The sequence below is a fragment of the Phragmites australis genome, chromosome 1 (assembly GCF_958298935.1).
Source record: "Phragmites australis chromosome 1, lpPhrAust1.1, whole genome shotgun sequence".
NCBI classification, from domain to species: Eukaryota; Viridiplantae; Streptophyta; class Magnoliopsida; order Poales; family Poaceae; genus Phragmites; species Phragmites australis.
Genome location: NC_084921.1, coordinates 41779249 through 41791265, shown reverse-complemented (window position 1 = coordinate 41791265; position 12017 = coordinate 41779249).

Genomic DNA, 12017 nt, shown 5'->3' with positions numbered 1-12017 from the left:
TCTTCAGATGACAAAAGGAGTGCACATTTATCTTATCAATGGACCACCACGGTGGTTTTAGATCTCTAGTGGTAAGTTTTGGTGGCATATTTCGTATTTCTGGATGGTATGGCTTCGAGAGATCCATCGGGAGCTGTGACGACATTGGAACAATCGATGTCCGAGTTCAAGATCTGGTAACCTAGTTTGAGTGGTTCTTGACTGCTCCTGGTCGAGCCTCGTGTGTTTTTCATGAACGTTGGCAAGCAAATTGATGATCCAGTTGAGCACAATGCATTGATACCGGTTTCCCTCCATGCATTCGGTGATGACATTTGGGAGCCACTAGAATGGGAGGCTGTTCCTTGGGCGAAAGATAGATCAATTATGCTGGGCATGACCTTTGAAGCCGTACCATCAGTACCCGGAGTTACCATCCCTGGTCGAATTCTTAGCTTCCGCTGAGTGAACTCAGCTTACCACCGGGACGATTATGACATGTTTGAAGTTTCCTATCATGACGAGGTTTCCAGGATCATAAAATCCCTTGAGGGGAATTTCAAGTGGTGTTATTGTAAATGGATATCACCGAAGCTTTTTTCCTTAGTTGAGTAGTAGGGTTTTTGGTATGATTTTACTAATGGTTGCAATGAAACATTGCTAATATTTTGCCTATCTAACATGCTATTGTTACTATTTCATTATAGATGAAATAGCGATAGCATGAGTAGATGCAACTCCTATCCATAGGCGTGTAGACCACCTTCAAGTCTTATTGATTTAATATTCGTTGATATATGAAAACTCAACTAGACGAATGATTAGAAATATTGGCCCTCTAGTAATCACTCGAGACAACCGTAAGAATAAGGAAAAGACTTAGTATAAAACTAGAAGCAGAAAATAATGATGACCTTTTATAAACTTTTACTGACTTGCGTGCTTGACTAGCGTACGGACATGAACCCGACAGAGAACACACATGGTATCGACTAGAACTTTATAACCTTTTTTAGCCATAGGCATGAGATGTCTGACAATCTCTTATACCGTTATGCTTTATTAGGTGTAGTTGTCCGTCATCAACCCAACATATGCCTCTATTGGCTCTTATCCAAAGCAGTCGATGCAAAGCCAGATAAACTTTTGCAGAAGACATATACAAAATTTATAATTTTATTATTATTATGCAGCCCCTGACTCTATGGTAAAAAAAATTACTCGATCTAAGAGTAGAAATGAACATACTTGTGTTATTGAAAGTGTATGGTGTTGTAGCCCTCGACTATCTACTCAATGACTGGATCGAGTAAAGAGTAAAGTCGTAGCATCGAAAGTATGTGATGTAGCCCCCTGACTCTCTATTTGATGTGATAATCAAGGCAGAGAGTAGAGCATATGTACCAAAATATACTTGATGTGGCCCTTGTCCCTTCACTCCATGACTGAATTGGAGTAGAAAGTGGAGCATAAGCGCTGACATTATACGATGTAGCTTCTGGCTCTCAGGTTTGTATGATAACAAAAAAACAGAAAGTGAAGCAAGAAACACTGAAAAAGTATGATGTAGCCCCTGACTGATAGTTGGATCGAGTCAAGAGTAAAGCATAAGCATCAACTTCTATTTCTCGACCATGTACTCAATGACTCCAGCCCCCGAGCGGGTGGTTGAGATTATGTTATGGTCATCGAGTGTATTCGAAGAACTGGGTAGGTGAGCATTAAAAACCCACTCCCGCTCATGCTTGTTTTCACTGTAGACTTTGATTTGATGTACAATAATGACCATGCACCTCTCTTTGCAGAGATTGGACAAGTCACAACGTCTTAGCGACGCTCGACTTTTGCCAAATGTGCCGCATGACCAAGGCGACCTCGCTCTCACGCCTAGCGATATCGGATCTTGATAACTCCTTGTGTATAGTGCGACCCGCTTCCATGACTATAAATAGAGAGAAAACCGAGGTCGTTGATTTTTCACCCCGACTCCTTCCTTTCTCCTTACATGCTCAGTAGAACTCATAGAGCTCAAAGCCATGGCCTCTACTCCATTGTCGTCTCCCAAGTCCAGTCTAGACAGTGAAAAGATAGGATTTCTCACCCCAAGGCCCCCTGGCATGGTTCCTCCAGGAGTCATCATCATTTCTTACGAGGAGGAGGAATTGATCGAAAGGCCTAAGAGGAGAAAGAATAGAATGTCCGTCAGAGGTCACCGACGCTTCACCCGCCACCTTCAGAGTTTTCTTGATGCCGACACCGTGGAACGAGCGACACAAGAATCAGCGATTGTACTTAAATCTCTAACGGGAATTCCAAGTGTGGTTGAAGACCACTGGACGCTCTTCTTTGATGGATCGCTCACACTTCAAGGCACAGGGCTGGCATTGTACTTAAATCTCTAACGGGATGAACTCAGGTATATTGTTCAATTTGATATTAAAGATTCCAACAATGTAGAAAAATATGAGGGACTGGTAAACGAGATCCACATATCTAAATCACTTGGAATCATGCGACTTCTCATGAAAGGGAGCTCACAGCTAGTCGTAAACCAAGTGCAAAAAGAGTATCGATGCTCGGACAATAATATTGTAGCTTACCTGAACGAGGTGTGAAAGCTCGAGCAGAAGTTCGAAGGGTTAGAAGTAATTCACATCAGGAGAAGTGACAATTCCGGTGTGGATGAACTTGCTAGACTCGCTTCTTCCCTAGCTCCGGTACCCATAAGAGTCTTTGTTGAGAAACTCCTCACACCATTTGTCTTGACAGTTCGACGAATAGATGCTGCCCAACTCGACCAACAGTCTAGTCCAGTCAGTGAGGTAGAACCCACAGACATGGATGCTACACTACTCGAACAAGAACCAACTTGGATGACTCCGTACCAAGCCTATCTCGAAGGTGGAGACATCCCTGATGATGATGCGTCTGGAAAGAAAATTGCTTGTAAGTCTAGGCTCTACGCTTTGGTAAACGGAAAGCTCTACTGAAAGGGGAGTAACAAAATCTTGATGAAGTGCATCATACAGGAAGAGGGCAATAAAATATTGCTCAATATCCATAGAGGCATGTGTGGTAATCATGCGTCGCACCTTGGTCAAAGAAGTTTTTTTTTCCAAGGATTCTATTGGCCTACTGCCCTCCAGAATGCTTCCGAGCTGGTCAAAAAGTGCGAGAGTTACCAATTTTTCAAAAGGCGGACCACTCAACCAGCCCAAGCTCTGCAAACAATTCTTCTTTTTTTGGCTCCTCTCCGTCTGGGGCTTGGATATCTTGGGACCATTCCCAAGGGCCCAAGGTGGTTATAAGTTCCTCGTAACTATCGACGCATTCACTAAGTGGATCGAGGCCGAACCTGTGGGAAAGATAACCACAAAAGCGGCTAAGAAGTTCATGAGAGATATAATTATTCGATTTGGTATTCCGCATCGGATAATTACAGATAATGGGTAGCCAGCTCCAAAGTGAGACCTTACTGCGTCCTGTGAAGAATTTAGCATCAAAACCTGTTTTGCCTCAGTAGCTCACCCACAAAGTAATGTTCAAGTTGAACGTGCTAATGCTATAGTCTTGTAGGGCACCAAAACTCGGATTTTCGATAGGCTAAAGGCTTACTCAAACGCCGGGTAAAAGAACTTCTCTCGGTACTATGGGTGGTTCGTACTTCGACTGACAGGGCCACATGTGAAACTCTCTTCTTCTTAGTTTATGGAGCATATGCAGTGCTCCCGACTGAGTTGCAGTTTGGATCACCATGAGTGGAAAGTTACTCGGAGGAAGGGCAAGAGCAGTTACAAGAAGACGACATCAATTTACTCGAGAAGTATCGTGATTGAGCATCTATTCGAGCGGCTAAGTATTAACAAGTATTGCATATATATCATAGTTAAAAGATTCAGCCTAGGAAACTCACCGCTAGGGATCTTGTTCTATGAAAGGTGCAGAAACAGGCTAGATGCCATAAGTTATCACCTAAGTGGGAAGAACCCTATATAATGGTCGAAGTTATCGAATCTGGATCATTGCAGCTATCTACTCAAAACAGTGAGATACTCAAGCACTCATAAAATATCGATCAACTCTGAAAGTTTTATTCATAGAAAAGGTAAATTACATGTAAGTCAATTACATTTGATTCGATTAACTACTCAATTACATACTTTTTCTTTTATGTCTAACCTGTGTGGCTAGTGCAAAGTTGACAGAAAGTATTTTCCTAGCTCTTCCAAATAGTGCAGGTCCTACTCCCCCTTGAGTGGGTAGAGGAACCTTCTATATTCATCCCTCGAATGGCAGCTAATCACGTCGGGTACCGGACGCTGGCCAGTGTAGGGGTCAGGGAGAGTGGCTAAGACGAAGACCCTGCTAGAGCTACTGACCGGCGCTGACGATGTCGAGTGGCCCTTCGTAGGGCATGAAGGCTATCTGGCGGTTGTTGACGGAGAAGATGACCGCACTTTCTCTACCACCGAAGGTTAGGGGGCTCCATCATTGAAGACCTAGTCGATGACCAGGTCGATGATCTCATCAAGATCACCATCATCTTCATCTCCCTCCTTGTGCATGGCACATATCGATGTCGAACTCATTGAGCTCGAACGCCCATTGCACGATTCGTCCAGTAGCCTCCTTATTGCGTATGACATCCTTCAGCAGATACGTTATCACGATGGTGATCTTGTGTGCTTGAAAATAGTGTCGTAGCTTCCAGAAAGATATCAAGACTGCATATAGCAACTTCTGCACTTGTGTGTATCATAGCTTAGTGCTGTGTAGGACATTGCTCACATAGTAAATAGGTTTCTGGATCTTGGTCTTTCTCTTGGGGCTTTCCCATTCGACCATCAAGACCCTGCTTACAACTTTTGGGGTAGCTGTAATGCACAAAAAGAGCTCTTCTTATTCGTTAGGCGGTGTAAGAATTAACGGAGATGATAATTACCTTTTTAAATTTTGAAATGCGCGCTCCGCTTCTTCCGACCACTCGAACCGGTCGTGTTTCTTCAGCAGCTTGAAGAAAGGCATCCCTCACCCACCCATCATAGAGATGAATCGACTAAGAGCTGCAATACATCATGTTAATTTTTGAACTTCTTTCAGTGTTTGAGGTGACCTCATCTGGTCAAGATCTTTGATTTTGCCCGGATTGGCCTCAATGCCTCGACTTAACACCAGGAACTCAAGAAGATTGCCAGACAAAACACTGAACATGTCGGGATTAAGCATCATACGATACTTCCTGAGGCTATCGATTGTTTTCTTGAGATCGATGATCAATGCATCTTCGGTTCTGGACTTGATTACAATACCATCTACATATGCTTGTACATTGCGCCCTAATTTGGGGTTGTAGACAGTTCTGAATACATCATTGATAAGTAGCACCATCATTTTTTTAAATCGAAAGACATCTTTACATAGCAGAATACACCAAAAGGAGTGGTAAAAGAAGTTTTCTCCTCATTGTCTATTCCTATGCTAATTTGGTGATACCTCAAATAGGCATGTAGAAAATATAGTAATGCACAATCTGCCGTGGAGTCGACGATCTGGTTGATGCGATGAAGAGGGAAAGGATCCTTGGGATATGCTTTATTGAGGTCGGTAAAGTCAACGCACATTCTCCATCTGCCATTGGCTTTCTTGACGAGGACGAGATTCACTAGCCATGTAGGATGACGAACCTCTCGAATAAAGCCCTCCTTTAGGAGTTTGCCAACCTCCTCCTATATGGCTTGCTTCCTATCCTCCACAAATCTTCACTACTTCTGCCCCACGGGTTTGGAGTTGAGCTTAACACCTAGTGATGCTAGATCACATGCCTAGAGACTCTAGACATATCAGACGGTTGCCACACAAACACGTCTTGGTTTGTCCGGAGGAAAGTGATGAGCTCAAGTTCCTATTTAGGGTTGAGGTTAACCCCAACCTTAACCATCTTGGCTGGTTCAGACACGTCAAGGGGTATTACCTTGACGCCACCACTAGTCCTTTTTTCATTGGCGCCGTCATTCGTCTCACCCTTAGCGGCATCGTTAGACTTGGAAGTATCAACAAGACTTACAAGCTTGGAGTCCTTGATTTCAACGGTGGCTTAATGCTTCCGTCACTTGGAATCTGCGCCCTTAGAAGTGGTTGCCGTTCGACTAAGGTGTTTGACCGTGTCCAAGCTCTACTTGTCATATTTGACTGCCGCACGCTAACACCCCTGACAGTTATGACCCCTTTGGGATCCAGGATCTTTAGTGTAGATATGCATAGTGCACTACTGCCATAAACTTACCTAGCATTGGGCGACATCGAAGGTAAGCTTCTCTGTACAGAAGTTGTTGGCATGCCAAAAGTAACCGACAACTCGATCTGACCAAGGGGCATGGTCGATGTAGCAAAAATAGCCCTATTAGACCATGATTGTGATTTTGGTGATTAATTACAACATAGTCATTGAGACTAACATGTTTGTCAAGAATATATATTAGTAGGTCTCATGGATGCAATACATTAAGAAGCCATCACAGCCTGAACAAAGTTGTATTGAATTGAAAAAATCCTAGGAAGATGTGCCTCATCGATTGGTCCGGTGCAGAGGAGTTTGCACTCAAGATTTACGAAGCTCTCTCCCATATGCTCTAACGCTTTTTCTTGAGTTGAACATATGTTTGTAGCCCTTTTTTGAGGTTGTTGACAAAGAGGGAGAAGGTTGATGACCAAAGCAAAAAGCAAGATACAAGATGAGAAACCAAGTGGAGAGGTGCATTGGTTTGCATGTGATGAGGGATTGACGACAGTTGATGTGTCTTGAACTTGGTTAGCATGTGTTTATGGATGCTTGTTCTTGTTCTTATCTAACTCGAGTTGATGGTGTTTGGAATTAGCGAATTATTCTCTGTACGCAGAAAAATTACACACACTAGAAGTTCCGGTGTGAACATCGGATGTTCCGATGTTCACCAAAAGTTTCAGTGTGGGCAGTATGTACTCGATGGACTATTTTTGCAGAAAGCAATTTTTTGGGTGAAATTGGAGATCAATGCACCTGAAGGTCCGGTGGGTATGGTGGCTACACCAGAGGGTATCACCGTAGCATTTTCAGTGCTAAAACAGAAATGAAAGCAAACACTGGATGATTCAGTGATAGACTTTGAGAGCGCCAGAGTATTTTTTGCAGAGAGGAGATTTTTGGCGCTAAGTTTGATTATGTACGCCAGATAGTCTGGTGTTGTAATTGTGAACACCGGAAAATGCACTAGACCTTTTGTTGCAGAGAGATTGCAGGAGGGTTGTTCCGTGGATTAGCACACACCGGATTATCTGGTGATGGACATGAGATCACCAGAAGCTTTCACCAGGTCTTTCCTTGCAGAGAGAAATTTTTTCCTAGAATAGATAGTACTACACTCACAGGATGGTCCGGTGTTCAGGAGTAGAACACACCCAAACATCTGGTGTTCACATTTTCTGTAGGATGTGCTCTGAGTTGAAGTTTTTGATTTAATGCTAACCTGGAGATATTTTGGAGTATGGAGAAATGTGTTTGGTTGTTTCAAGGTGTGCAGGTGATGGATGCAACTTGACGGTCGATGACGGATGATCGGGGCTAAGCGGTTGCTTGGTGTCGGACAATCAAGGAGTGTCGGGCAGAGTCTAAGTGTGATCCTAACTGTATACATAAAGGTCAAGTAAAGTATGAAACGAAGGATGAAGATGGAGTGTTGACAAAGTCAAGCGAAGGGGATGCCAGTACAAATGACAAGGCGACCCGAGGGATCAGGAGTGGGAGAGACTTGCTAGTGGTTAAGATCGCAAGATGGAGGACATGCATCATCATCAGAGCGCTAGCTTCAGGTGGAAGCAAGTGGCGGCTAGTCACGCTTTGAGAAGCATGCTAGGGTTTTACGGTTTGGTCTCAAAACCATAGGAGGAATGAAGGAGTACATGGCAACATCATGAAGCTTGCGTCGAGGCGAAGCTAAGCCATAAAGGCATCATAGCCATTCGATGAATGGAAAAGAAAATGGACTAAAATACTCTCGGTGGTATGTAGAAGTGTACTATAAGAGAAATGTATTTTGGGAAAAAGTTAGGAAACTTGGGGGTCAAATTTCTTAGGCCTATAAATAGAGGAATAGGGCTATGGAAGAGGTTGCACCAGCCATGTGAGCTTCTTGTGCCACCCATATGAGAGCAATGTGTTAGGATTTAGTGGAGAGGAGGATGAGTGCTTAGCCTATGTAATATGTGAGAGTTTTGAGAGGAAAGTCTTCGTAATCCATCTAAAATAGGCCTGATCTTTTTGAGTATTAAAATTTATTTTGTTTTATATTCTTGAATTCTCCTCCTTCTAGTTTTCCTCTCTTGGTTCCCTTGCCTTGCTTGCAGGTTTTTCCTTTCCAGTTTTGATTTTTGTTTTTGTTTTTGGGTTGAAATTTTTGCACCTTGTGAGATCATCTTCTAGTTGCTAGAGGCATAAAATTTGCATACACATGCTTATGTGATGGGGTCTTGAATTCTATTGCCTCTAGACAATCAATTTGGAGAGTTTCGTTGCTCGGTGCTTATCTTTTCTTGTTTCTTTGCTTGCTGTGATCTTTTGAGTGCTAAGACATATGGATTGATCTTAAATGGTACCTATGGTTTATATACCATCTATGGTGTCATGTTGCCTCAATTTTTTCTTGTTAAAACTACTACCTTAGAAGCCGAGATGTCCAAAATCAATGCCACGTCACAACCCATCAAGAAACACAATCCTCAACCCATAAAGAAGAAACTCGCACTATAACCCAAGAGATCTCCACAGTCTCAGATGAGAGAGCCTATGAGAGAGCCCCGAGTGACTGACAGATGAGTTCCTGAGAGACGCTACCACTGCACCTACTTCTAGAGAGAGGGTCACTTGGTTGGGTTTTTCTTTCGTTGAAGGAGAGATGAGAAACGTGAGTAGTAGTAGAGCACCTGGGATATGTACCACCCCTCTGTTGGTGTACATGAGCCTTTTTCTCGCTTCCACTTAACAGTCCCTTGCGTTTTTCAGTCTCTTCCTAGAAGTGTTGCCCGACATGGATTTTGTCATGACTCATATGGTTTTGGTCCACATGTAAGAGGCTTTGAGTCTCAACGCTTTTGCGGATCATATTTTCCTCATCATGGTACTCACCCTCAGCGTACTAGAACTGTTTTACCTGCACCTGCTTGTACCACTTCAGGACGGATGACCCAATACTGGATTCCTAAGTGGTTTTTGACTAACCTTGGTATTGAGCCATCCACTTATTATTCTTCTCATATGTAGGGGACAGGCGGAGGCCTGGAGAATAAGTGGCTCATTGACTCCAGTTGTTCGCGCCACTTGTTCGAACATTCATCATGGCTCTCCAGCCTCACCCTCGTGAAGCAACTCGAGTACATCGCATTCGGGGATGATCGAAAAGGAAGAGTGAAAGCCAAAAGTATAGTAAGGATGAATGAGGGTTTCACTCTCAAGGATATAGCTTTGGTGGAGCATCTAGGATATAACCTTCTCTTTGTATCTCGGTTGTTGGATAAGACTTGGAAGTGCGTTTCAAATGCGATACTTCTAGAGTTCTCGATTCTTCTGGCGATTTGATTTGCAAGATTTCTCGAGTTGTGAGAGTTTTTGGAGCTAATTTTTTTGAGTCTTTTGGTTCTTCTTGTTGCTTGATCGCTCAAACTTCTTCTAAGATTTGGATGTGGTATATGAGACTAGGGCACATGAGCTTTGATTTGCTTACTCGTTTGAGTGCCCTATGCTTGATCTGAGGATTGCCTAAGTTTAAGTTTGAGAAGAATCTTATTTGTGCTCCTTGTTGGTATGGCAATATTGTTGTTGCCTCCCACACACTAGTCAATCTGGTGATGACTGAACGACCGGGAGAACTTCTCCATATGGACACTGTTGGTCCTTCTCAGGTTCGTACGGTGGGCGGGAAGTAGTATGTTCTTATCATTGTTGATGACTTCTCTCGCTACTCTTGGATCGTCTTTCTTGTGAGCAAGGATGAAGTGTTCTCACACTTTTGGAGCTTAGGTTTGAGATTATTCTAGAAACTCCCTGGTGCATTGCAAGCAATTTGCAGTGATAATGGCACCGAGTTCAAGAACTATCTCTTTGATATTTTCTGTCTTGATCATGGCATTAAGCATCAATTTTCTGTCACACGCGTTCCTCAGCAGAATGGCGTGGTTGAGAGGAAGAATCGCACTTTGGTGGCGATGGATAGAATGATGCTTGATGAGCATAGGACTCCTAGGAGATTTTGGGCTGAGGCCATTAGCACAATATGATACATCTCCATTTGGATTTTCTTGCGCTCGAACTTGAATTTGACTTCTTATGAGTTGCGCTTTGGGAGGAAGCTGAAGGTTTCATATTTGAGAGTTTTCGGTTGTTGTTTCTTCGTCTTAAAGCTTGGCAACCTTGACAAGTTTGAATCGCGTTTTTCCGATGGTATTTTCTTAGAGTATTCTCTTCATGGTGATTCTTATAGGGTCTTTAATCTTGATACTAACACCATCATGGAGTCCTGTGATGTGACCTTTGATGAATCAACCCACTGTGCTACCCACTGTGCTAGTTTTGTCTTTGATTGTGCAAATAATCAGGAGATGAGCGAGAGCCACTGTGCTAGTTTTGTCTTTGAGTGTGCAAATAATCAGGAGATGAGCGAGAGCATCTTTATAGATGACAACCTTTCATCTCTCGGTGAGGATAAGGATGATTCACTACTTCCCTTGACCACACCTACTTCAGATCTGGCAGCTGCTTCTTCTACTCTAGCAGAGGGTCCTGCAGCCTCTACTTTTACTTCAGCTACTTTCAAGCCTGCACCAGCAGTGTTTGAGAGGGAGGTACACTCATAGCGTGAGGCCCCTTAACACATTCAGTGGCGACATCCTCTACAGACAATGATCGGTGACATCAATGAGAGGGTAACAAGATCCAAATCTGCTTCTCATGCTCATTTTACTAATTCTACATTTGTTACTTCTTTTGAGCCCTATTATATTGGACATGCTTTATCTGATTCGAGTTAGGTCAATGCCATGCATGAGGAGCTTGAAATTTTTGAGAGAAACCAAGTTTGGATCCTTGTAGAGCCACTCCCTAATGTTCACACCATAGGCACAAAATGTGTTTTCAAAAACAAACAGAGGGAGGATGGGTCTGTAGTGAGAAACAAGGCTAGACTAGTGGCTCAGGGCTTCACTCAGTTAGAGGGGATAGATTTTGGAGAGACCTTTGCATCGGTAGCTAGACTAGAAGGCTTTAGGATCCTTCTTGCATTTGCGACATCCCGAGGTTTCAAGTTGTAACAAATGGATGTCAAGAGTGCTTTTCTTAATGGTTTAATTCAGGAAGAGGTCTATGTTTGGCAAGCCTCAGGCTTTGAGTACCCGAAATACCCACATAGCCTTTACAAGCTTAGAAAGGCTTTGTATGGGTTTAAGCAGGCATTTAGAGCTTGGTATGATAGGCTTAGGCCTTTCTTGCTGGAGCATGGGTATGTGATGGGGTCAGCTGATAAAACTTTGTTTACTCTTAGGCATGACAATGATTTCTTACTTGTTTAGATATATGTGGATGATATTATTTTTGGTGGCTTTTCTCATACACTTGTGGCCAAGTTTGCAGAAACTATGAGAAGGGAGCTCGAGATGTCGATGATGGGCAAGCTCAACTTCCTTGAGTTGCAAACCAAGGAGTGCAAGCTAGGTACATTCATCCACCAAATGAAGTACACCAAAGATTTGTTGAAGAAGTTCGACATGAGTGATGTGAAGCCCTTGGCAACAACGATGTCTACCTTGACCGTGCTTGATCCAAATGAAGATGGCAAGGAGGTGGACCAGCGGGAGTACAAGAGCATGATCGGCTCTCTCATGTACTTAACGGCGACAAGACCCAACATCGACTTCACTGTTTGCTTGTGTGCTCGCTTCCAGGATTCATCGAAGACGTCTCATCGCCAAGCAGTGAAACACATTCTGAGGTACCTCAAGTACACTCTCGAATATGG